This window comes from Mercurialis annua, linkage group LG8 (genome assembly GCF_937616625.2).
Source record: "Mercurialis annua linkage group LG8, ddMerAnnu1.2, whole genome shotgun sequence".
Lineage (NCBI taxonomy): Eukaryota > Viridiplantae > Streptophyta > Magnoliopsida > Malpighiales > Euphorbiaceae > Mercurialis > Mercurialis annua.
In genome coordinates, this window is record NC_065577.1 from 20028858 (window position 1) to 20054282 (window position 25425).

Here is a 25425-nt window from a genome sequence, read left to right on the forward strand (position 1 = left end):
CTTATGTGTTTGAATCAATGGTATATTTTTGACATGCTTGGTAAATCATAGGTTGATTGTATGGATTATAATGCATGATTTCACCTTGTTGTTGTGTTGATTACTTTTCAATGATCTAGTTGCTGCCCACTATTGTGTTGGGGCCGTTTTGTATCGTTCTTGACATGTTGGCATCGCTTTGTTTGTGTTATACTCATTCATGTTGATTATGCTTGTAGACAAGTTATTGCCATGATTTGATTATCGTTTCAAATCTGAGTTTAACGTTTAAATGGATGATTTAATCCTTTTTGGTTCATTTAAAACAAGTTTAACATACTTGTGTTAGTATGAAGTGATTTGCAATTGTTGGCTAAACAATGGATTGTGTTCTTGTTTTTAAAAGATTATACTTTTCATTCAAGTTATTCAGAATGTAAACTTGGGTTTTCTTTTGGTTTAACTTTGGGTTGGGTTTGACTATGGTCGCCCAATAAGTGGGAAGAAGCTTGGTAGTTTTGATAACTCGGCTGACTCACCGGTATGGATTTAAACTTGGGTTATTTATGTCACGACCCATTTTCATGAATCGCGACCGGCGCTAGGGTATGGGTATAGTTGTACCAAAATCCGTAGCTAGCCTTGCGGATAACCAACAATTACATAAACCGGCAAGAAACCAATGCTCGGGGGAAACCGAGACTTCAGCCTAGTTCTAGCAGTTCATAAAATACAACATTTATATAATAATTGTTCGATCAATTCCAAGTCATAAAATAAATATTTAATAACTCAAGTTATTATATTAAAGCCAAAACAATTAAATCAGTAGAACAATTATTGATAACAAGTATTAGACAATTACGACTTCTAATTACTACTGCGGTCTAAGAATAAAATCAGTTTAATAAACTTTATTAAATAAAGTAAACCTCCGAGGAAATAAAGAATCGGAGAGTACCTGACTCGCTCAAATCATAACCCTGGAAAAATTGGGAAAACAACGGGGTCAGATATACTGAGATGAGTTCATACCACTATTTATATTTATCAAGTGGAAAACCTTTAAAACCGTGTAAAACATTTAATATAAACATTACGTATAATAGTTGGAACCCTAATCCACAATACTAAATATAACCATAATTCGATAGGCCTGTTCCCGAGAGCTGAGCTACACCGAGTTACCACCGACCATTCTTAATCCATAACCAGAGTCCCGAGAGCTGAGCTACACCGAGTTACTCTACTGGTCCCGAGAGTTATGCTCACACCGAATTACCACCACATATCACATACCTATTCTAGATCAATACCGGTGCGCACGCAGTCCTAATGATGCCCATTAGGTAGCATGTTCCAACTAAGATCAATAATGGAAAAACAGTTCGCAATTGTACGTATATAATATATATAGATATTAAAATAACAATTTACTTAATAAAACGGTAATAGTAAGTACAAACTCACCGCTTGCTAATCCACGTGAAAACTCTTGACAAGCAACCTAGACTCGGTTCGCCTCAAAAGCACGAACAGTCGACGAGTCTAAACACAAATAAATAATTATTAAAACGACTCTAACTCTTCAGAGTTCTAGAAACCACATAGGACTAGCACAAACAACAAGTCAAGGTAAAACCAATCAGATCAACCACAATATCCAAATAATTTATAATGCCCAATTAAGACAATATATTGAGTTCTCGCTTCAAAATCCATTTCATAAAATATTATTTAAACCAAGTAATTTTCAAATAGTGGGTTAGCCGAGTTACCGATAACTACCAAGCTAACCTCACATGTCGGGTGACCCAAGTCCAACCCGACCCAATCATTTTATCAAAATATAAATCATAGTTTAGAATCCCAAGATATGATTTGATAAAATAATAATTGCAAGCGAAATTCAATATCTATAAACAAAAGTAACCTTTAGTTACCGACAAAACTTAACTAAATTAAGTTTAACGAAACATCCTAAAGTCGAAACATAACTTTAGCCAACTTGGCACCTTAAGCCAATAATTCCCAAACAACAATTACCCAAGTAATTATTCGATTTAAAAACTATAAAACAATTAACGTTTTCAAATATAACTTTCAAAACGATTCAATCAAAGTCCACACAACTTTATTCCAAATTGAAAAACGTTAACAATGGGTAGTTTAGAAATCAAAACGATAGTTAATCCGCTAAACACAACTCATTATCAAATTCCATATAATATGATAATGAAGTATGAAATACCAAAGGTCACAACAAGGAAACCCCATGTTGACAGTAAACCCATAACCAAACCGATAATAAGATCATTAAACCAATATCAAACACAAGAGGAAGCACAATTTATACATGGCAGCAACTAATCAAGAACCAAGGCAACCACAATATGAACATCCATGTTTACACTAAACACCCAACAATGGCAGCCATGAAACCTATGCTGAAATGGCGAAACCGAAAATCATACAACTGTAACAACGTATTTAATCTCAACATAATTGTGATTCAAATAACAAACAACCATATGATTATGACCTTAGGAAATCACCAACAACATCAGTAACATCAACAAAGAAAACGGTAGCAGTAAAATAGAAGAATGACAGCTAACAAATCAATTGACAATATAAGAGATCGACGTACCGTTTGAAGTAACGAAGCTAAACGATTCAGAGATGATATGGTTCGGATTGGACGTGAGTTTTAGGGCCTAAGCACAACAACAATAATCCCCAAACAAATTATGATTCGGCAGCCACAACACACAACAACGATAAACAAAACGACGTAAAACTAGGAAAATTATACGTACCGAATTGGATGCCAACGCCTTATGATCGTTGAGAAAAAGATTAACAGACGTAATGAAGAAACCAACTCAGAACGATACTAAAACAAAGGAGTACAAGCCATATGACGATAGTGACATTATCGAATAAACAAAGGAGTTGACGATAGAACTTACCGAATCTAAGAGTGATGGAATGGAATGGATGATATGATATCTCGGAGTGTTAGAATGATAGTGAGTCGGCTAGGGTTTTAAGTAAACAAAAGAAAAAGAGTTTGGTCGATTTATGGGGTCTATTTAAAGGTCCCGATACAAAATTATAGCTCGGGCGCGATGGGAGGCGCGATGCGAGGCGCGTTCGTCCCATCGCGCCTTCACTAGGCACAGAAATATAATGGGGCGCGTTGCGTGGCGCGATGGCCCATCGCGCCTTCCAACGCGCCTCAATTTGTGATCCGACGGTTAACATTGTCTTGGGCACAACATATCCGAAAATGAGCCAGATCCGACGGTGTAATTGGGACATATGCATGTTTTCTCAAAACATGTCAGATTCAGAAGGTACACGAATACATTATCGATTATAAACCGAATACAAATCAAATCGCCATCGAACACTCACATGACACATGCGACACATACAAGATACAACTCAAGCCTCAAATAAAGTGTCACACTTGCTAATTCCACCATTAACAATCCAAACTAAGTCGGAAACACAACAAAACCATGACGGAAAAACACGGGATATTACATTCTCCGTAACTTATATAAAATTCGTCCTCGAATTTAAAACAAAACAATCCGCGTAATAACATATCATACAACTATATGCTGTTCAAACGCATATAGCCAACGTAAAACACATAAAACAAATACCCAAGGTAATCAAGGACAACAAGAATAACAATTCTGCATAATAAACTCTGTCTTTTAAGAACATTCCTCAACCAAGTCCAATCCAAACTATAATCATAGGAATTTCCATGCTTAGCGACCTAAGTACTTGCGTAAGAAAAAACTCAAAAGCTTGTTCCTCGAACAATAACTCCAAACCGCCATTTTCATAAACCGAACAATCTCAAATGATCACAAACAATATCAACACTAACTTCCACTTAACATAAAATGATAATGCCATTTATAGGTGAAACCAAACGAAGGAATACAAACTCTCCCACATAAATCTCGACTGAAATACTTAGGATAATCTAGAACGAAACCTCGAATCTCTTTCAATTATAACTCTAAACAAAATTTTCACCAAGAGAAGGTTAACACAAGACGAAACACGCCGAAAACATATGGGGTATTACATTCTCCCCAACCTAAGAACAATTCGACCTCGAATTTAAATCTAATATTGATTCGCAATGGGAATGGTCACAACGCATATACGCGCAAAATATTTAATCTAACAACTTGGAGCTCTAATGGTTACTCGATCAACACACAGGTGAACAAACAAAATTATCCAACTGAGAGTCACAATTACTCTTTAACAAGTTGGCTTCCAAAACTAACTCGAATCTTAACAAATACAAAATCCATATTATTAAAGTTCAAGAACAATCTCGAAGTTCAAACTATAGTTCTTACTATATCAACTCTAACGTTTTAATAAAAAACATTGAAAAATACACTAATATAATCTTGCGTTCCGCAACACTTGTTCACTTATCCACTTACAACGAGTTTGACACCAAACATAATTGATAACAACACTCAATAACAACTAAAATAATATTTTGGCCAAAAACAAACACTACTAGGATCATCTAGTCCAACGATCAATGCCAAGTTTGATAATACTATCAATTTTCGCGAAACATAATAGACAAAAATTCATATCGTCGTTCAAAAGAATATGTGAACCTATATCATGATAACATAATCTCCAAATTAGGAACAAACAATCTCAATCATAAATTATTCCTCCAATGATGCAAAAATAAACATCCTGTAATAACTTAAGGTAATTAATCATCAACTTGCATCCTAACTATGTTCCACACACAAAAGGTTTAATATTCGAACCAACCAGTAACCAGACTTTCAACAATTAAACCCTCAACAACAGTATTAAATCAAACAACATTGTTGTCGAAACTCACAAACCACAATTATCGATTTTCGAATCAGCTAGTTCATATATCCTAACCAATTTAAATTCTCAAAATAATTCAATCAATTGACTATAACCTCATATATAATGAGAGATCACTGCGACTAATTCACCCTGACCAGACTGTTAGATATGCTCAAAATCAAACCCAATGGAGTATAAAATCTCTCAATACACATAACGTTTTATGTTCAAAATTTTCCACTTCTCTTTAAAAAAACTTTCGTCTTACGCCTCTTTTATATTAAAAATCAAAGTTCCTCTACCGTTGAAAAAAAAAATACAAGTTCTGAAAATCCCTGAATTTTTTTTCCAAAATATTTGCATTTTGAATCCGCAAATTTCCCCTTACTTTTAAATACGTTTGAAAATTATGAAACAGTACAATTGACGAAACTTATGTTATCTTTGAATCAAACTTGTGTAAGTAATATATACTTTCCTCATAAATAATCAAACCGTGACAAAAGTCTCCGTATTTAAAATATACATTGATGTTTCAAACATCCCAAAATTTAAGTCGCTTCCAAATCTTACTCTCAAACAAAAACACAATTTGAAGAAATCGTTTAACCGAAAAAAATAATTATTATTTTTTTTGAATTAAATTGGACAAAATTTCTTCCTTTCCTCAGAAAGGTAAAGTTTAGCAATTCAAATCTATCTGTTTATGAAAATACCTTTATATCAATATACAAAAATACTTGGACAAAATCGAATCTGAAAAGAAAAAATTTATTTTAAAAAGGTAGTGTATACACACATATGAGCATAATCAATATCCTTAATCCACAAATCCTTAATTATCACGAAAGCTTTCTATTCTAAATTACATTATACCGCACTTAGCACAACTATATCTCGAGCACAACCTCAAATTCAATTTCACGTTCCATAAAACACACGATCCTAACACATTCAGACTAATCCATGACGACGTAATCGCCCAAAATTTACAACCATCATCACAGAGTATTTGTCTAGCTATCTTTCGGTAACAGTTTCAAATCATTTGAAAGCCGACAACTTTATAAATATATATATCACAATGTGACTCGCGAGCTCGTTGCAGAACATCTTTCTCAAAATACGTTATCGAAAAAAAAAACAATTTACATAATTGTGCGCAAGGGTGATGAAATCTCTCATCCCCAAAGAGTTGCATCCAACCCTAATCATTTCTGTGAACGTGATGAATGTACTATTATGCATGTATCAATTTTTAATTTATCTTGTATTTAATGAACATATTTAATGCTCAATGCAATCCTATTCGTGACATTCAAAATGCATGTTCTTGATATGTCTGGGCACAATTACGTTTTAAAAATATTTCAAAATTTTCAACAACCGACCTTTGAAACAAAATTCTCAATAAAATATTTGCTAGACGTTACACTCTGTGAGATGTGCACTCGATAACATCAAAATATTCCTCAAACTCCGTACTTGCAACCTACCAATATCTGATGCTATGCAACAACCCATCTTAATAACTTCATTACAACTCCACCATATAAGGTATTCAACTAACCTCAATCCAGACTGAGCTTATTCCCAAAGAAATAACACATCAATACGCTCCTATAAAAAATCGCATCATCAAACTTGATGAAAAAAACACCAGTGTATTGATACGCCGATCTAACTTCTCGGGTCAAAATTTCCAATATACTTTCTAGGGTAATCCGAATTCATCAACCATTTCAAGGGAATACTTCCCTCGTCTTCCTTGATATCGAAACCCAAAAATTTCGATCCATAACAATAATATAGCAAACCCAGCTTATCCAAGTTGATACTATATCAAAAAAGGGTCTGAAAAAATTTCGACTCACAATCAAATCAAAAATCAGGTATTATCATAACCGCATGAAATAAATCATCCCACGTGCTACTTCGCACGAATAGATGAAACAAAACAATTAACTTAGTCCAACATGTAAGCGAATTATACCACGCAAATCAAAACCAAAAAATTATAATTGCTACAAATCATAAATCACATAAGTGTTGCCATTAAGCAAAAATTTACCCAAGCATACTTAAAAAACAAAAAAAACAAGACGTGCCACAACAATCTTGAATTTTCATAACAAATCATTATGTAACAATTAATCTCTCAAGATAACGCTTCAAAAATTTATTTTGAAATCTTAAAGTCAAATAAGGAAACTTCCAAAAATTTAGTTGAGCCCCACGGTTAAAAAAAATCATTATTTGTAAAAGTCTTTCTATTTATCAATTTCTTTTAAATGGATACTCAAGTATCTCAAACCATAAAATCATCGAGTTAGCAGAGTCATTAAAACTATCAAGCTCAACTCCTAAATTTGCGTGACCCAAGTCGAACCCAAATCAATCGTTTATAAAACGTATTCAAAATATTTTTATGAAAAATATTTTAATAAAATTTCTATCTCTTAAAAATTAGGAACTCAACGTAACCCAACCGCTCTACAGTAATTTAAAAACTCAAATGAGAAATCTTTGATTTCAAACAGCTATTTCGTAAATCTCATAAATTTAAATTGCTGACATACCACAACATGATAAAATAACTTCAACTTTAAATTCTTAAAACAATGGCTCATCTCATAAAATATCATTTTGAAATCATCGCTTGTTAAGACCAGACCAAACATAATATTTCAAAATACAAGAAAAACCCCCCTTAGCAACTTAACCGAAACCAAACTATTAAAGAATTAAACTCAAACTTCTCTTTTGATTTTGTGTCAAAACACAAATCGAATAAAAATAATTTTCTCAATGAAAATCTTTAAAGCAACATGTTATAAAACCATGTGTGACCAAAAATCGTGTTTTAAAGCTTAACCCAAAATTTCTTTACTAGAAGACAAGGCTAACGCCCAAATGTATCCTCATAGGTGCTAGCGTATCTAGCATGCAATTACGGCCAAAGCCAAGATGTAATACCATATAATCCATTGTTATTAAGTCATTAGTGGCATAAAGTCAAAGTTTATCAAACAACATCATACCCAAGTATGAATTTTAGAACAAAATTACCAACATAAGATTTTCCGAGAAATTGAAAGCAATAGTAATCACCCAAGTGAAATAACCTCAACTTTATATAACACATCAATTAACATCCAAGTGAAATAAATTGTCAATCATAGCATCAACACCAAATAAAGACTGATAGGCATCACCTATAGGATGTAGGCTGAATGTTTGAAAACAAAAGATGATGTTTTAAAAGACAAGACACGAATCCTAATTCCGCAGTAGTTCCCATGACACGACATCAACTTATCATGCCAAAACACATGACACATAACATGCATAAGCCCTTGATTTGAAACCAAAGCTCTGAAACCAAATTTGTCACAGCCCATTTTCATGAATCGCGACCGGCGCTAGGGTATGGATATGGTTGTACAAAAACCCGTAGCTAGCCTTGCGGATAACCAACAATTACATAAAGCTGCAAGAAACCAATGCTCGGGGGAAACTGAGACTTCAACCTAGTTCTAGCAGTTCATAAAATACAACATTTATATAATAATTGTTCGATCAATTCCGAGTCATAACATAAATATTTAATAACCCAAGTTATTATATTAAAGCCAAAACAATAAAATCAGTAGAACAATTATTGATGACAAGTATTAGACAATTACGACTTCTAATTACTACTGCAGTCTAAGAATAAAATCAGTTTAATAAACTTTATTAAATAAAGTAAACCTCCGAGGAAATAAAGAATCGGAGAGTACCTGACTCGCTTAAATCATAACCCTGAAAAAATTGGGAAAACAACGGGGTCAGATATACTGAGATGAGTTCATACCACTATTTACATTTATCAAGTGGAAAACCTTTAAAATCGTTTAAAACATTTAATTTAAACATTACGTATAATAGTTGGAACCCTAATCCACAATACTAAATATAACCATAATACGATGGCCTGGTCCCGAGAGCTAAGCTACACCGAGTTACCACCGACCATTCTTAATCCATAACCAGAGTCCCGAGAGCTGAGCTACACCGAGTTACTCTACTGGTCCCGAGAGCTATGCTCACACCGAGTTACCACCACATATCACATACCTTTTCTAGATCAATACCGCCCATTAGGTAGCATGTTCCAACTAAGATCCATAATGGAAAAACAGTTCGCAATTAGACTGTCACGACCCAAAACTATTGAGCCGCAACCGGCGCTAGGGAACGGGAGTGGTAGCTCCGGAACCCGTAGCAAGCCTAAAATCACAATTAATTTTTCACAAATATAATGTAAAAAAAACAATATCAAATAACGGAAGCAAATGTATATATATATAACATATAATCATACATTTACACTATCTGTTTCAAAACCTCGCGGGCTCTAGTTACCGTACTCTGTACGAACTGGCCTCGCGGTACTATATACATCAGTTAGTGTCTCAAAATATCACACCGGCATCTGGGGCCGTGGATTATATACAAAACACGTAGCCTATCAAAAAGCATATAAAACAATAACAACAGTTAATATATACAATAAAAATAAACTGCTATCTAGGCTACTGTTCTACCGACACAGGACCACTACTGCAGCATTCACAGAAGTCATAAACTAACATATACGGATGACTTCTGCACTCCAAAATTGGCTTCTAGCTAGGTGTCACGACCCAATTTCATGAATCGTGACCCGCGCTAGGGTATGGGTATGGTTGTACCAAAACCCGTAGCAAGCCTCGCAGAAATCAAATAAACATTTAAACCTGCAGAAAACTGCTCGGGGGCAACCGAGACTCCAACCTAGGTCTAGCAATTTATAATACAGTTCAAATATAAATAACTTAAATATCTTAAATGTTCAACAGCATGCCTTATATATAACAATATCGTAATCCGGAGTAATCATGCCAAATATAAATAATCGAATATATCGACAATTCTAAAGTGTAATATCAGATGTAATAAATAAACTAGTTCTACTGCGGTCTAAGAGTTCGAAAACAGTAACTAGTTAAATAACATAAAAACCTCCGAAGAATCAAAAGAATCGGAGTGGACCAGCTTTCAAATCATAAACCTGGAAAATTTGGGAAAACAACGGGGTCAGATATACTGAGATGAGTTAGCAATACTATTTACATTTATTAAGTTTAAAACCCTTAAATCAAAACAGTTTATACTAATATAGTATGATTATGGAAAACAGTATTGAAATGATCCCAGCGTAAGTATGACATAGCATACCGATAAACCCAGAGTGGACGGGAACAAATCCTCGTCATATATATATACCAGCGTAAGCAAGACTTCAGTCTGCCGTTTCCCAGAGTACTTACCGGTGCACACAGTCTCGATACAAGCCTATCGAGTAGCTCGTTTAAATCCAGATCCATAATCGCTTAAAACAGTTCAAAAGCATTTATAATATTAAAAATAAATTGCGGTACTTAATAAAGCGGTAAATAGCACTACAAACTCACTGCTTGCTTATCCACGTAAATCTTGGCAAACAGCTAATCCTGCGTAGACTCCGAAGCACGAGCAGTCGACGGGTCTAAAACAATGTATATGTTAAAATCTGAACAACCCCTAACTCTAAGATTACTAGACACCATATAGGACTAGCATCTTAACACAACCAAAGATCAACATTCGAAACACAGTAATCCCAAAGCCAAAGTACATACATATCCAACCAATACAATAACTAGTTAAGTTTAGGTGAGTTCTCGTTTTCAAAAAACAATCTAGAGTAATATAATTCAACAACACCTTTTCGAAATCCAACATATCCTAGAGTAGTGTGTTAGCCATATATCAACTATATGCTTAACACAACATGTCGAGCGACACAAGTCTAACCCGACCCAACCAGAGTAAAATCCAAAGTTAAATCCTTTAAAATGAAACCAATGTATTTGAAAACAAGGAACTCACTATAAGCTTAACCAAAATTCAAACCAATACCACAAATAGCAACAATAACCAATAGACTGTCAACACTTGACAATTCCACCCAGAGTTCATATTTCTCAATTAAAACACATTAAGTGTAAATAAACATGACTCCAAAACACATTGAAATGATAAACTCAGATCTGAATTGCACACTTAGATAGCCTTTAAAACCATTGTAAAATAATTCTACCTTAAATGCCATAACAACAATTTGTTATCCAAATAACCCAAGGTAAACAAACATCCTTTATATACTCAAATGATTTCCAGTCATATGTAAATATTCTTAAAACAACGTTTTATTCCAATTAAAACCACCTTTAACATATAATCTAGCCTTAGTCAATTATATCCAATCACCCAAAGTAGGAATTTCCCATTAACAATCTTTTAACCTTCAAAATAACATTTTCAGCTTTTAGTTTAAAGTTCAAAACAGAATTCAATTCCACAACTTAACCCAAGTGATACATTATTTCATTTAAACGATTCCTCCAATCACCCAATGTATTGTTAAACATCTAACAACCTATGATTCATTTACTTTGAAATTTCCAGATTTTTAATAAAGGCTTAAAACAGAATCATAAATCAAGAACGACAGCAACTCCATATAAACCTTCAATCAAACAAGTATTCCAATCATCCAATGTATAGCCAACATCAATAAGTCACAACCAATACACATAGATTATTTCTAGAATTTCAAATCAAAGCAAAACAGAAAATATAAAGCCAAAACACTCAAGTATAGATTCATACAACAATTTAGCAATCTCTACACCATATAAGAAGGGATTGGAACCACATACCTCTTGATTAGACTAAGAACAATAAAACCCAGAAATCAATCAACCCAAATCAGCCTACAACCACACACATATAGGGATATAGGATTTAGAATTTCTAGAATTGAAGAACTAGAGATAAAACCACAAAGGAAAGATTACAAACACTTACCAAGGATTAAAATTGAGAGGAATGTTGATAGGAATGAGTTAGAATATGACTCCAGCCGTTTTAGGGTTTTAATAGTCGAAGGAAAAGAGTTTAGGTCGATTAAGGGGTCTTTAAATAGAAAAACAGCGAACTGAACAGTGCAAGTTCGCGCCCGCTAAGTATAGTTCGCACCCGCTAACTTCAACAGCATTAGTTAGCGACCGCTAACTATTGTTCGCGCCCGCGAACTCAATAAAAACACGATCCGACCGACCAGATTTTAGTAAATCCTCTCAGAAACAACATATCCGAACGGCGGCCCGATCCGACGGTGCAATTGGGAGATATGGACATTTTACTAAAGCATGTCATATCAGGAAAACACATAAACACTTATTCGATAAGGCTCAGAACCTAATCAAAACAACACACCGAAGGTTATGAAAACCAAATCATGGTTTCAAGGAACCAAACCACCAAGGACCAACCGGAAACACATCGAAAAAATCATCGGAACAAGCCGGAAAAACACGGGGTATTACATTCTCCCCAACTTATATAAAATTCGTCCTCGAATTTAAAACATAAAAACAACCCACGTAAAACATAACATAATATTACATAAAAGCCGAACAAAAAAAAACGCACATCACCAACGTGAAAATGCATAAACAAGATACCCCAAGTAACCAATGAAGGTAAAATATAACAATTCAACAAAACGAGTTATGTCTCCCAAGTAGATTTCTCAAATGAGTGATCAACCCAACTGGACCATAGCAATACCTTTACTCATCAACTTATGCACTTGCATAAACACAACTTAACAAGTTGTACCTCAAATGATAACTCAAAACACCACTTACATAAATCAACAAACTCAAATCGACACAACGCACATGTGCGCAAAATTATAAATTTGGCAGTTCGGTGCTCTAAACTATTACTTGATTAAACAAAATATAAACCTCCAGGATTATTTAACTATAAACATTAAACATGCTCACAAAGGAGGTTACCAAAACTCGCTTTAGTTTTAACAGTTATCATAACAACCTTAACAATGTGCAAGGACAAGCTCGAAACTCAAATTGTAATTCTTACAATACTAAAATCTAACAGTTCAAAATGGAAATCTTGAAATCCTCATTAATAACATCAAGCAACTCTCGCCACCTACTTAACATGCCTACACCTATTATCCCATATCAAAGCATATAATTAAACTCGTTATATTAAACAAGCGATCTAGTCCAAAACTAATTAGATAAGGTTCTCGCCAAAATATACCAGCAAACTTTAAAACATCATGCGAATCAAGCTGTACACACGACAAGGACTAAACTCGACAAAACCATTAACCTTAACGAATCCATAAACACGTACTACATAATGACATTCCAAGGAGTATATCACTTTAACTAATGATAACAAAATCTTCAAACTACATACAAACCAACTCATTTAGAAAAATTCTTCCACTCATACCATAAGCAAGCATACATCCTGAAGTTACCTAAAGTAATTAAATACCAACATACATGCCAATTTTGTACAAATCAAATTTTATTCTGCACACAAAAGGTTTAACAACCAAATGAAACGATATCCCACTTTCAATAGAAAAAATTTACAATCAACAGTATTGATCAACCAACCTTTACTGTCGAAACCTACTCATCAGAATTCACAAATCAACTAACTCATAAATCCGAACCAAACTGAAATTCTCAAAATTGTTTCACCAAATATAGATATAAATTTGCTAACAAGAGATCACCTAAATCACATTCACCAGTAATCGGGTCATTGGTTATGCTCAAAACCAAACTTATAGGGAAATAATTCAAATTACAAAACATTACAACTTCCCTCTTCTCTTTAAAAGACATTAATATCTTATAACTCCTTTTATATTTAAAACCAAAATACTTTTACTGTTGGGAAAACTCCAGTTTTGAGAACACATTAAAATTTTAAAACATTCGTATTTGAATTTACAGTTACACGTTACTTTCAAATAAGTTTTCAAATCTATAAAACTGTTCAACTAACAAAATTTTTATTCTCTTTAATTAAAACTTGATAAAATTTTATCCTTTGTCAAAATGGAAAAATAAATTTATATTGAAAATATCCTTGCTCGCACAATATTCTATTTAAGTATATCAAAATGTTTAAACAAAATGGAACATGTAAAAACAAAACTTCTTTTAAAATGACAATATATACACACACGTGGAGCATAACCAAATCCCCTAATCCAACAACTCTCAAATCACAACTCGGAAGTTAGCACGTAAGCCTTCTAATCTGACCTCAAAATCCTATCATACATATTACAACAATAACTAGAGTGCAACCTTATATCCAATACTACTTCCTACGAAATACAAAATTATGATACTGCAAACCAATCAATCATAACGTAATCATCAATTCAGCACCATCATCACAGAGTATTTGTCTAGCTACATTTCGGTAACAGTTTCAAAATCATTTAAAATACATTTATCCCAAAGTGACTCGCGAGTTTGTTTCAAAATATTTTCCTCAAAACACTTTATTGATAAAATCCATTTTACGTAATTGGTGCGCCAGGGTGATGACATCTCTCATCCCCAAAGAGTTGTATCCAACTCTAATCATTTCTATGCACGTGATGCATGTACTATTATGCATGTATCAATTATTAATTTTCTTTTTATTTAGTGAACATACTCAGTGCTCAATGCAATTTCCTATTCGTGACATATAAAAATGCATGTTCATAGTATGTCTGGGCACAATTACGTGATAAAAACATTTCAAATACTTTAGCAAATAAACATTTGAAATCAATTTCTCAATAAACATTTGCTAGACATTACACTCTGTGAGATGTGCACTCGATAGCCTCAAAATATTTCCCAATTTACATACTTGCAACCACCAAATCATATGATACTAACATAACATATCAAAATGACTACACCACTAAATTTCCTTATGCGAAAATAATTTCCAAATTAACCTCCACCAAACTGAAATTATACTTCAATAAAAACGACACATACCATAATTATCTACGAAACTTACTTTCAGTTTCGGCATCGCGCCGTCCAACATAATAAAAGCACCAGTGTGATAATACACCGATATATCTCCTCGGGTCAGAATTTCCAATATCCTTATCTAGGATAATCAAGAACCACCAACCGTTCCAAAGAAATACTTTCCTCATCTTCCATATCAAAACCCAAAGATCTCGACCCATAAACAAAATAATAAAATAAAACATAAGGGCTAAACAAAAGTTCGACTTAAATATCAATACCAATCATCAATGATAAGCCAAAGCAACGCCTATTAGCGACGACCTCATGTGCTATCCGCACAACGAGACAAACAAGATAAAACAACTAACATAACAAAACTTAACCAATATACGAGACATACTAACACGAACAACACCAACAAGTTATCATTTTCACCTAACCATAAATCACCGAAGCATGCCTCATCCCGCATTTAATCCAAATATCTTTCCATATAACAAATCATAACCATTGAAGGCAACTAACATGTCAGCAAAAGCATTGAGCATGAAACATCCAATTTGATTACTATATAACGACCGACATGGCATACAGAACCCATATAATCTAGTCATATCTCAAATCTCAAAACAAAACATGCCACAACATACTCAAAATCGTTGTAATAAAATCAACATTTTGTATGACGTCGATCAAAAGGAAAGCATTTTAAACTCTTTTCAAACCTAAATTAATTCGCAATAGTTTTCGAGTTCTAGTCGAACTCCACAGTTTAAAAATCACTTCTTTTAAAAAAAATTATTTACATGAAACAATTGATTAAAATTTCCAAAGTATTTCAATTTAATAAATCACCGAGTTAGCCGAGTCATTACAACTACCAAGCTCAACTCCCACTTTGGGGTGACCCAAGTCAAACCCACAACAACCAATTATAAAACGTATTCAAAGCATTTATAAATTCGGAAAGAAGCATGTAAATAAAATCTCAATTTTCTTTCAAAAATAGGAGCTCACTTAACCCAAGTATTAAACATCAATTCAAAAACTAAAGTGTGAAAAAGGTAAATCACACAACCATTATGTATACACCTAATTCAGCCAACCACAAAAATACCAAACATATGACCAACGACGCTTCAACGTGGACATACCACATCATGATAAAAAAAAATAACAACAATATTAAATCCTAAAAATGGTGAATCATCTCATAAATATTATTATTTAGAAAATAATCTTTGGTCAATACCAAGCCAACCTAAGATTCTGAAATACGTGAAATTTATTTAACTTCGAAAATAACCAAAAATCACATTTTTTTGAAAGTATAAAAACTAGACTTACCTTTCAATTCTCGTGTCAAAACACCAATCAAATCAAAATTATTTTCTCAATAAAACTAATGCGTGACCAAATAACGCGTAGCCACAAATCATGCTTAAACATTTAACACAAAAAACCTTTGAAAGCAACACAAGGCCAACGCCTAACGTATTCTCTTATGTGTCAACCTATATGGCAACCAATAAATACGGCTAAAGCCAAAGTGTACTCACCAACAAGGAGAGAGCAATCAAATATGCTTGTAATCATTCAAGCATGAAAACAAACAAATAATCACCCAAGGTAAACATCATATAAGGCACAATAGCCAATAAAACATCACCCATAGTAAACACCATATAAGGCACAACAGCCAACCAAAACGTCACCCGAAGTAAACACCATATGAGGTACAACAGCCAACAAAATATTACCTAAAGTATATCTCATATATGGCACAACGGCCAACAAATCACCCAATGATTAAATAATGAACATTCCAAAGTAAAGCATCCGTAACACATAAGACCGACAAACAACACTCCTAAAGGTGAAGGTGGAAAGTTTGAAAACAAATGATGACGTTTCAAAAGACAGGACTTGAATCTTAATTCCGCAGTAGATCCTATGACACAACAACAACTTAACATTCCATAAAACATCAAACACGTAACATGCAAAATGGCATTGGTTTGAAACCAAAGCTCTGATACCAACTTTGTCACGACCCAATTTCATGAATCGTGACCGGCGCTAGGGTATGGGTATGGTTGTACCAAAACCCGTAGCAAGCCTCGCAGAAATCAAATAAACATTTAAACCTGCAGAAAACTGCTCGGGGGCAACCGAGACTCCAACCTAGGTCTAGCAATTTATAATACAGTTCAAATATAAATAACTTAAATATCTTAAATGTTCAACAGCATGCCTTATATATAACAATATCGTAATCCGGAGTAATCATGCCAAATATAAATAATCGAATATATCGACAATTCCAAAGTGTAATATCAGATGTAATAAATAAACTAGTTCTACTGCGGTCTAAGAGTTCGAAAACAGTAACTAGTTAAATAACATAAAAACCTCCGAAGAATCAAAAGAATCGGAGTGGACCAGCTTTCAAATCATAAACCTGGAAAATTTGGGAAAACAACGGGTCAGATATACTGAGATGAGTTAGCAATACTATTTACATTTATTAAGTTTAAAACCCTTAAATCAAAACAGTTTATACTAATATAGTATGATTATGGAAAACAGTATTGAAATGATCCCAGCGTAAGTATGACATAGCATACCGATAAACCCAGAGTGGACGGGAACAAATCCTCGTCATATATATATACCAGCATAAGCAAGACTTTAGTCTGCCGTTTCCCAGAGTACTTACCGGTGCACACAGTCTCGATACAAGCCTATCGAGTAGCTCGTTTAAATCCAGATCCATAATCGCTTAAAACAGTTCAAAAGCATTTAAAATATTAAAAATAAATTGCGGTACTTAATAAAGCGGTAAATAGCACTACAAACTCACTGCTTGCTTATCCACGTAAATCTTGGCAAACAGCTAATCCTGCATAGACTCCGAAGCACGAGCAGTCGACGGGTCTAAAACAATGTATATGTTAAAATCTGAACAACCCCTAACTCTAAGATTACTAGACACCATATAGGACTAGCATCTTAACACAACCAAAGATCAACATTCGAAACACAGTAATCCCAAAGCCAAAGTACATACATATCCAACCAATACAATAACTAGTTAAGTTTAGGTGAGTTCTCGTTTTCAAAAAACAATCTAGAGTAATATAATTCAACAACACCTTTTTGAAATCCAACATATCTCAGAGTAGTGTGTTAGCCATATATCAACTATATGCTTAACACAACATGTCGAGCGACACAAGTCTAACCCGACCCAACCAGAGTAAAATCCAAAGTTAAATCCTTTAAAATGAAACCAATGTATTTGAAAACAAGGAACTCACTATAAGCTTAACCAAAATTCAAACCAATACCACAAATAGCAACAATAACCAATAGACTGTCAACACTTGACAATTCCACCCAGAGTTCATATTTCTCAATTAAAACACATTAAGTGTAAATAAACATGACTCCAAAACACATTGAAATGATAAACTCAGATCTGAACTGCACACTTAGATAGCCTTTAAAACCATTGTAAAATAATTCTACCTTAAATGCCATAACAACAATTTATTATCCAAATAACCCAAGGTAAACAAACATCCTTTATATACTCAAATGATTTCCAGTCATATGTAAATATTCTTAAAACAACGTTTTATTCCAATTAAAACCACCTTTAACATATAATCTAGCCTTAGTCAATTATATCCAATCACCCAAAGTAGGAATTTCCCATTAACAATCTTTTAACCTTCAAAATAACATTTTCAGCTTTTAGTTTAAAGTTCAAAACAGAATTCAATTCCACAACTTAACCCAAGTGATACATTATTTCATTTAAACGATTCCTCCAATCACCCAATGTATTGTTAAACATCTAACAACCTATGATTCATTTACTTTGAAATTTCCAGATTTTTAATAAAGGCTTAAAACAGAATTATAAATCAAGAACGACAGCAACTCCATATAAACCTTCAATCAAACAAGTATTCCAATCATCCAATGTATAGCCAACATCAATAAGTCACAACCAATACACATAGATTATTTCCAGAATTTCAAATCAAAGCAAAACAGAAAATATAAAGCCAAAACACTCAAGTATAGATTCATACAACAATTTAGCAATCTCTACACCATATAAGAAGGGATTAGAACCACATACCTCTTGATTAGACTAAGAACAATAAAACCCAGAAATCAATCAACCCAAATCAGCCTACAACCACACACATATAGGGATATAGGATTTAGAATTTCTAGAATTGAAGAACTAGAGATAAAACCACAAAGGAAAGATTACAAACACTTACCAAGGATTAAAATTGAGAGGAATGTTGATAGGAATGAGTTAGAATATGACTCCAGCCGTTTTAGGGTTTTAAAAGTCGAAGGAAAAGAGTTTAGGTCGATTAAGGGGTCTTTAAATAGAAAAACAGCGAACTGAACAGTGCAAGTTCGCGCCCGCTAAGTATAGTTCGCAGCCGCTAACTTCAACAGCATTAGTTAGCGACCGCTAACTATAGTTAGCGCCCGCGAACTCAATAAAAACACGATCCGACCGACCAGATTTTAGTAAATCCTCTCAGGAACAACATATCCGAACGGCGGCCCGATCCGACGGTGCAATTGGGAGATATGGACATTTTACTAAAGCATGTCATATCAGGAAAACACATAAACACTTATTCGATAAGGCTCAGAACCTAATCAAAACAACACACCTAAGGTTATAAAAACCAAATCATGGTTTCAAGGAACCAAACCACCAAGGACCAACCCGAAACACATCAAAAAAATCATCGGAACAAGCCGGAAAAACACGGGGTATTACACTAGGTCCACAAACTAAGCACCTGTAAGACATCAAAGGTGAGGGGTCAGTATTTGGGAAAATACTGAGTGAGTTGTCATTTACTAACAGTATTAATATATAAAAACATAGCATCGCATTTCAAGGAAACAATAATATGAAACATATAAACACGTATTTGATCCGTACGAAACTAATATCCTAGCTTGCGACACATTTCTCGAATAATCATTATCAATCAACCCAATCGTAAATATCATTCGCGAGTCCAACTCGCTGGTGGCCCAGCCACTGGATACGGGGACTCCAGACTACACCGTAGCCGAGTACTCACTCGTATCGAAACCCAATCGTAAATATCATATTCATCAACAGCTCCCAGCTGTGTTAAGTCATTTCTCAAATGCAAACATACTAGACTGACTCGATACTGGTGATCACACAGCCTATTGACACCCAATAGATAGCTAGTTTCTTCGGATCGCATACTAGTTCTCATATATAGAATTTAAATAAACATATAACATTTCAGTCAACTATATATAATGCGATGCGTGAAAACAGTATATATATTTATATAAAATCATTTTAATATATAATACATGAAAGTAAAAGTACAACTCACAGTGACCGCAATCCAAGAGGTGATATGATCGATCTGATAGTACGCTCTCGCTAGTCCGCTCCTACTGACTCCACTATTCGCTGACACGTCTGATAAATAATTAACACTTAATGATTAGACGTGAATCTCGTATAATACTTTTAAGTTTTAGGATTTAGTTTTATTTTTAACTTTATTTATGATCGCATTCTTCCTTTATCATAGTTGCGATAACTCGAACTCTGTTTCTCGTATTCGAGAAACGTATAATATCCTTGACATTTTTCATTATCATAGCTCACGTAAAACGTCGAGCTAAAACTTTACTTTTCAATTTATCGGAGTCCTTAATAGTTTTTTTTTAGGGTCTAATATTCCAAAATGTTGAAATCCCATTCAATTAGGGCTAAAAGCTCAATTAGGTCCCTGCGGACCTACTATGTGCGCTCGCACACTTCAGTGTGCGTCCGCACACCACAAGTGTGCGTTCGCACACTTGCTCAAGTGTGCGTCCGCACACCGAGTGCAGCTCACGCACAGCCCCGGAAACGTCGTTTCCGGGCTTTCCGTCGTGCTATCACTCCCCATACACGCCAAACACTCTGTTTCCAACAAAACCCGTAACTTTGTTTTCCAAAAACGCTAAAACCGAGCTTAAATCAATAAATTCTTCATTTAACCCAAACCTCCATTTAATTCGAATTTACACAAAATATCAAGATATTTACCTTGAAACGAAGCCCGAAATCAGTAGAGGATTGAATTTCGAAGAGATTGCCGCAAAAATCACGTGAATCGGACGTCGGGCGGCGAAACGATGTAATCGGCGATAGCTTCTGTTTTCTCTCGATCCTTCTCTGATCTTCTTTCTTTGAATTTGGTTTCTTATATTTCTTGGTTAAAGGTTCACTTTGGTCCTTGTTCTTTTTGTTTCTTATCATTTATCCTTTAAACTTTTCTTTCTTACGATTTAGTCCATAGCTAAATCGATAAACTCTTTTATTGCAACTTATACGTATTATTTATATCCGATAAATAATACAAAGCTCGATATTAACACTTTCCCGTCAAAATCCAATATTTCTATTTTTGATACAAAGTGGCTAAATTACCACTTTGGTCCATATACCTTATTTTGGACTTTTCTTAACATTTTTCCTTCTAATTTCAATTCTAACTTTAGAATCGAAATATAACCTAAATTTTCTCATAATTTATTTCCTGAAACCAACCTACTTGAAATTTATTTATTTGAATTTTATCAAAATCTTTCCGATTTCGCAACTCTGGCGAATCTCAACTGAACACGTGGTCCAATTAGATAATTAGATATTTTGGGGTATTACATTCTTCCCCCCTTATAAAAATTCGTCCTCGAATTTTCATAAATCTTGTTAGGATCTTAACTTATCCTTATAATTTCCTTGACGTCCGTTAATCCGTTTTGATCGCAGCTTTTCCTTTTACTTAACTCTTACTTTTCCACGTATGGCGGTGATCCCATTAATCGATTATCTATTTTGGTCACCGTAGTCTCTTGCTGTTGTATAGTTGAGAATCTTCTCATTATCATCTTGTTTCATCTGTCGTCTTTCCAGAATAATGTAGCTGTAATTGCATCCTTAATATCATAATCCTTGCGTCGTTGCTATTTGGTTGTAACTAATTATAACTTAATGTTTTCTCGTTTCGTCATTTCATTCTTAGTAGCCATAGGTTGCTACTAGTCTTCTTTATATGTGAATAGTCACGACGTGTTGACTCCATCTTTAATAACGTGCTTACTTTATGCATATTCCTATGAATATTTTCTCTTGTAATCATAACTTGCAGTTATGATCTTTCCTATCGTCTGTAGTTATCACCTTCCTCTCTTAACTGGTTCTTATCATTTTTCACTCCTTGCTGTCATTATCTGATACTTTGTTCTTTATTATTCAATCTTCTTCAACTTACTTTATGTCTAATACATTCACTATCTCTTAGTATAGCTAAGCCTGATACATCCTTTACTATCTTTGATTTCTTCTTCTTTTACTTTTCTGATCTATCGTGAATCTCATGTCACCTGTTGACTATGATCTTTCATTGTAACGGATTCAGTAGATCCTTGATAACTTATTTATTTCTTTAGTCTTCATTCCTTCTTACTGTATAATCAACTTTCTTTCTCATCTTAAATTTCTTCCTCTTACTTTCGAATACCTTCATAATTTTATTCTCATTCTTCAAGGTGTCGCCTTAATACTAGTCATGATCATTTCTTAGCTTATCCTTATTTTGTTTCACATCTTCTTCTTGAAGTGTTCTCGATCACTCTTAGCATTTAGATCATACTTGACTTAGCAACTTCCAAAATTAGGGAATAGTTTTGATTTTTGTTTGTCCTACACTCCCTATGCTTCTTTAGCATTTATATCATGATTCTAATTGTTTTTTTTTAAATAACTTATTTTCTTTGTACTAGCATCATGTCTTGTCCTTATGACATCGTGACTTCTTAGCTGCAATTCGCTCCTTTCTATTCAAAAGTAATAAAGTATCACTTTATTCTCTACTTACTGTATTCGCTACGTCTTTCCTTCGTTTATAATAGCTCAATTATTGCTATTCTATTCTGATAATCCTTCTGACGTATCTTTACAACTTTCCACTTCTTTATTCATCTTACTAATCTTAAGGGTATATGAGTTTCCTTATTATATTTTCTTTCATAATATTCACAGTTCTCACAAAATCATCTTCTTGTCACTTGTATTTCTTTTTCTTTCTACTTCTATATCTTTAAATACTGGTGTTGATAACTCTATATCTCCTTTAAATATTACTTGATGTTCATCAGTCATATTATCATCTTTTCGTCCTTCATACTTTTAACCTCTTTCCTCCAATTATGATTTCTTATTCCTACTTCATTTATCTCAACATAAGAGTAATCATACATCATCCTTATGCATTTGTTACGTTTCTTTCGCCTAACACAACCCTCTGTCATTTCATTCTTTGTTTTATCGTAAGGATAAATATTGTATCCTTAAGTATTGTCAGTGCATTGCAGCTCATCTGTATATGCTCTCCGGCGATAGGTCCTTATTCACGTTCTTCTTTAGCTCCACTAGCTTCGTTGTAACAATTATTAACATGGCTTTATTCTGTTATTGGAGTTTCTTTTACAATTTTTATTCTTATTTAATAAGAATCTTTTATTCTTCGTCGCAGGGCTTTATATCCGAGTTTACTTACTAAACAAAGCGACTTTAAAACTTCTTTTGGCTGCGCAGCTCTTTCTAAACCACTTTTCATAAATCATTTAGAATCGTTAGTACAATTGTTGCTCAGAGTGATGACACCTCTCATCACCAAAGATTTGCTCAAAATCGCATTTTTCTTTATCATTGTAAAGATATGATGCATGATCTAAAATTTTGAAAATCATTCTTTTATGCATTCTTATCATGATTATGCAATGTCACATGCGATGTCTGAGCACTATTGTACCTTGAAAAATCATAAAAACTTTCAAAATCTTCATAAAATCGTAAGTCTTACTCTAGATTATACGCTCTGCGACTATTAACGGCTTTCTTTATACTTATTGGGTATATTTCAAATTTTTGCACTGCTGTCATATTTTTGTACTACTGTCATTTTCTGTCATTTACAGACTGTTCGTCTGCCACATCACTTCTTTCTCCATATCACCGATAACTCAATTAAGTTCAAAATTTTCTATTGCTGTAATCATCATATCCACTTCTGCAACCTTCTATTCTACGCCATATTCAGACGCAGATACCGATGTTTCACATCGACTTCCTCTATAATAATCTATCTTTTCCTATACACTTCTTGAACGTAATCTAGGAATTACGTTCACTGCAATTGTATTATGTAGTGTATATTATTATTTTTGTGAGTTATGTTTATATGTTCTTTTATTAGGCGCGTGTTTAACTACAACGCTTCCTATAGGTTCTCACTTTCTGAGGTATTATCCTAAAGGTAAAACCTATTATTGACATCCTACTATGCAATGCAGCAATTATATAAACACAATAATGCAAACACATAAACACAATACTTAAAGTACATAAATCACTAATACCTGGAGGTGCCTGACGCGGAACGTTAGGTTCCCTAATAACTATGCCTGTATGCCGGCCCCTAACTGTTCTACCAGAGTTTCTTCCACCTCTTTGCACGAAATAGGGGTTGGTTGTAGTTCTGGAGGACGTACTGACGTAATCTGGGTGGTACTCACGTCTAAAGTAATAAGGTCGTACCGGATCACCCGCCCACTCATGCTCTGTTTCAATCCTACGGGCCATTGTAGTGAGCGTGCTAAAATGTTCGTCCATGTGCTCATATAGCTCATCAAACTGAGGTCCTAAACCCCTGACATATCTACGATTAATAGTTCTATTGCTTTCGTTCAGATTAGGGACTCCCTCTGCCATCCGCAGAAAATCAGTAGAGTACACTCCTACCGTCAACATTCCTCTAGAAAAAGAACGCATTTGCCTCCTAACCTGATTTAAGGCTATCTGCACCTGACCGTTAGCTATGTCCGTATCTTCCCTCAAATTGCGGTATCTCCGCACACTTGACCAGAAATAGTCACCTCTGTATTCCTCGACATCCAATTCATCTAACTGTTCTTCTTCTTCATACTCTTCTTCCTGAGGATTTTCCTCCTCTTCTTCTTCTTGTAATTCTTCTTCTGGATCCTCCTCAGGATCCTCCTCAGGGTCTTCTTCAGGATCCTCTTCCGGATCTTCTTCCGGATCTTCCTCCGGTTCCTCTTCCTCTTCTTCGCTGTACTCTATTTCTGGTGAATGCACTCTAACTCTGTTTCCAGAAGAACTACCTATCTCCGACACAGACATATAGCCATTTTGATATATCTCTGATGATGCTCTAGTATTTACGTGGAATTCATTCTGATGGACCGTAGATGGTTCGCCTACTTCGTTATGAAACCCGTTTTGAAATATAGGAGGCGCTTCCTCCCTGTCACGACCCAAATTATTGAGCCGCGACCGGCGCTAGGGAACGGGAGTGGTAGCTCCGGAACCCGTAGCAAGCCTAAAACCATTATAAATTTTTCGCGAATAAAACATATCATTATATATAATACGTATTCAGAAATCTTTCATAAGTAATATAATTCAAATATCAAAATATCGCATTCATTTCCTGAA

The 25425-nt window shown here is 34.3% G+C and overlaps 2 long non-coding RNA genes across 2 annotated transcripts; both read right to left on the minus strand.

Annotated features, from left to right (window-relative positions):
- Positions 1 to 9834: 9834 nt before the first annotated feature.
- On the minus strand, positions 9835 to 11872 carry LOC130014989 (uncharacterized). Its single transcript, XR_008789767.1, has 4 exons — positions 11803 to 11872; positions 11655 to 11708; positions 10365 to 10438; positions 9835 to 9961 (listed from the first exon to the last, which is right to left on the minus strand). It is a non-coding gene; the product is annotated as an uncharacterized LOC130014989 (long non-coding RNA).
- A 4992-nt stretch (positions 11873 to 16864) lies between these two features.
- Positions 16865 to 19194, minus strand: LOC126660093 (uncharacterized). Its single transcript, XR_007635211.2, has 4 exons — positions 19121 to 19194; positions 18973 to 19026; positions 17683 to 17756; positions 16865 to 17280 (listed from the first exon to the last, which is right to left on the minus strand). It is a non-coding gene; the product is annotated as an uncharacterized LOC126660093 (long non-coding RNA).
- Positions 19195 to 25425: the final 6231 nt, after the last annotated feature.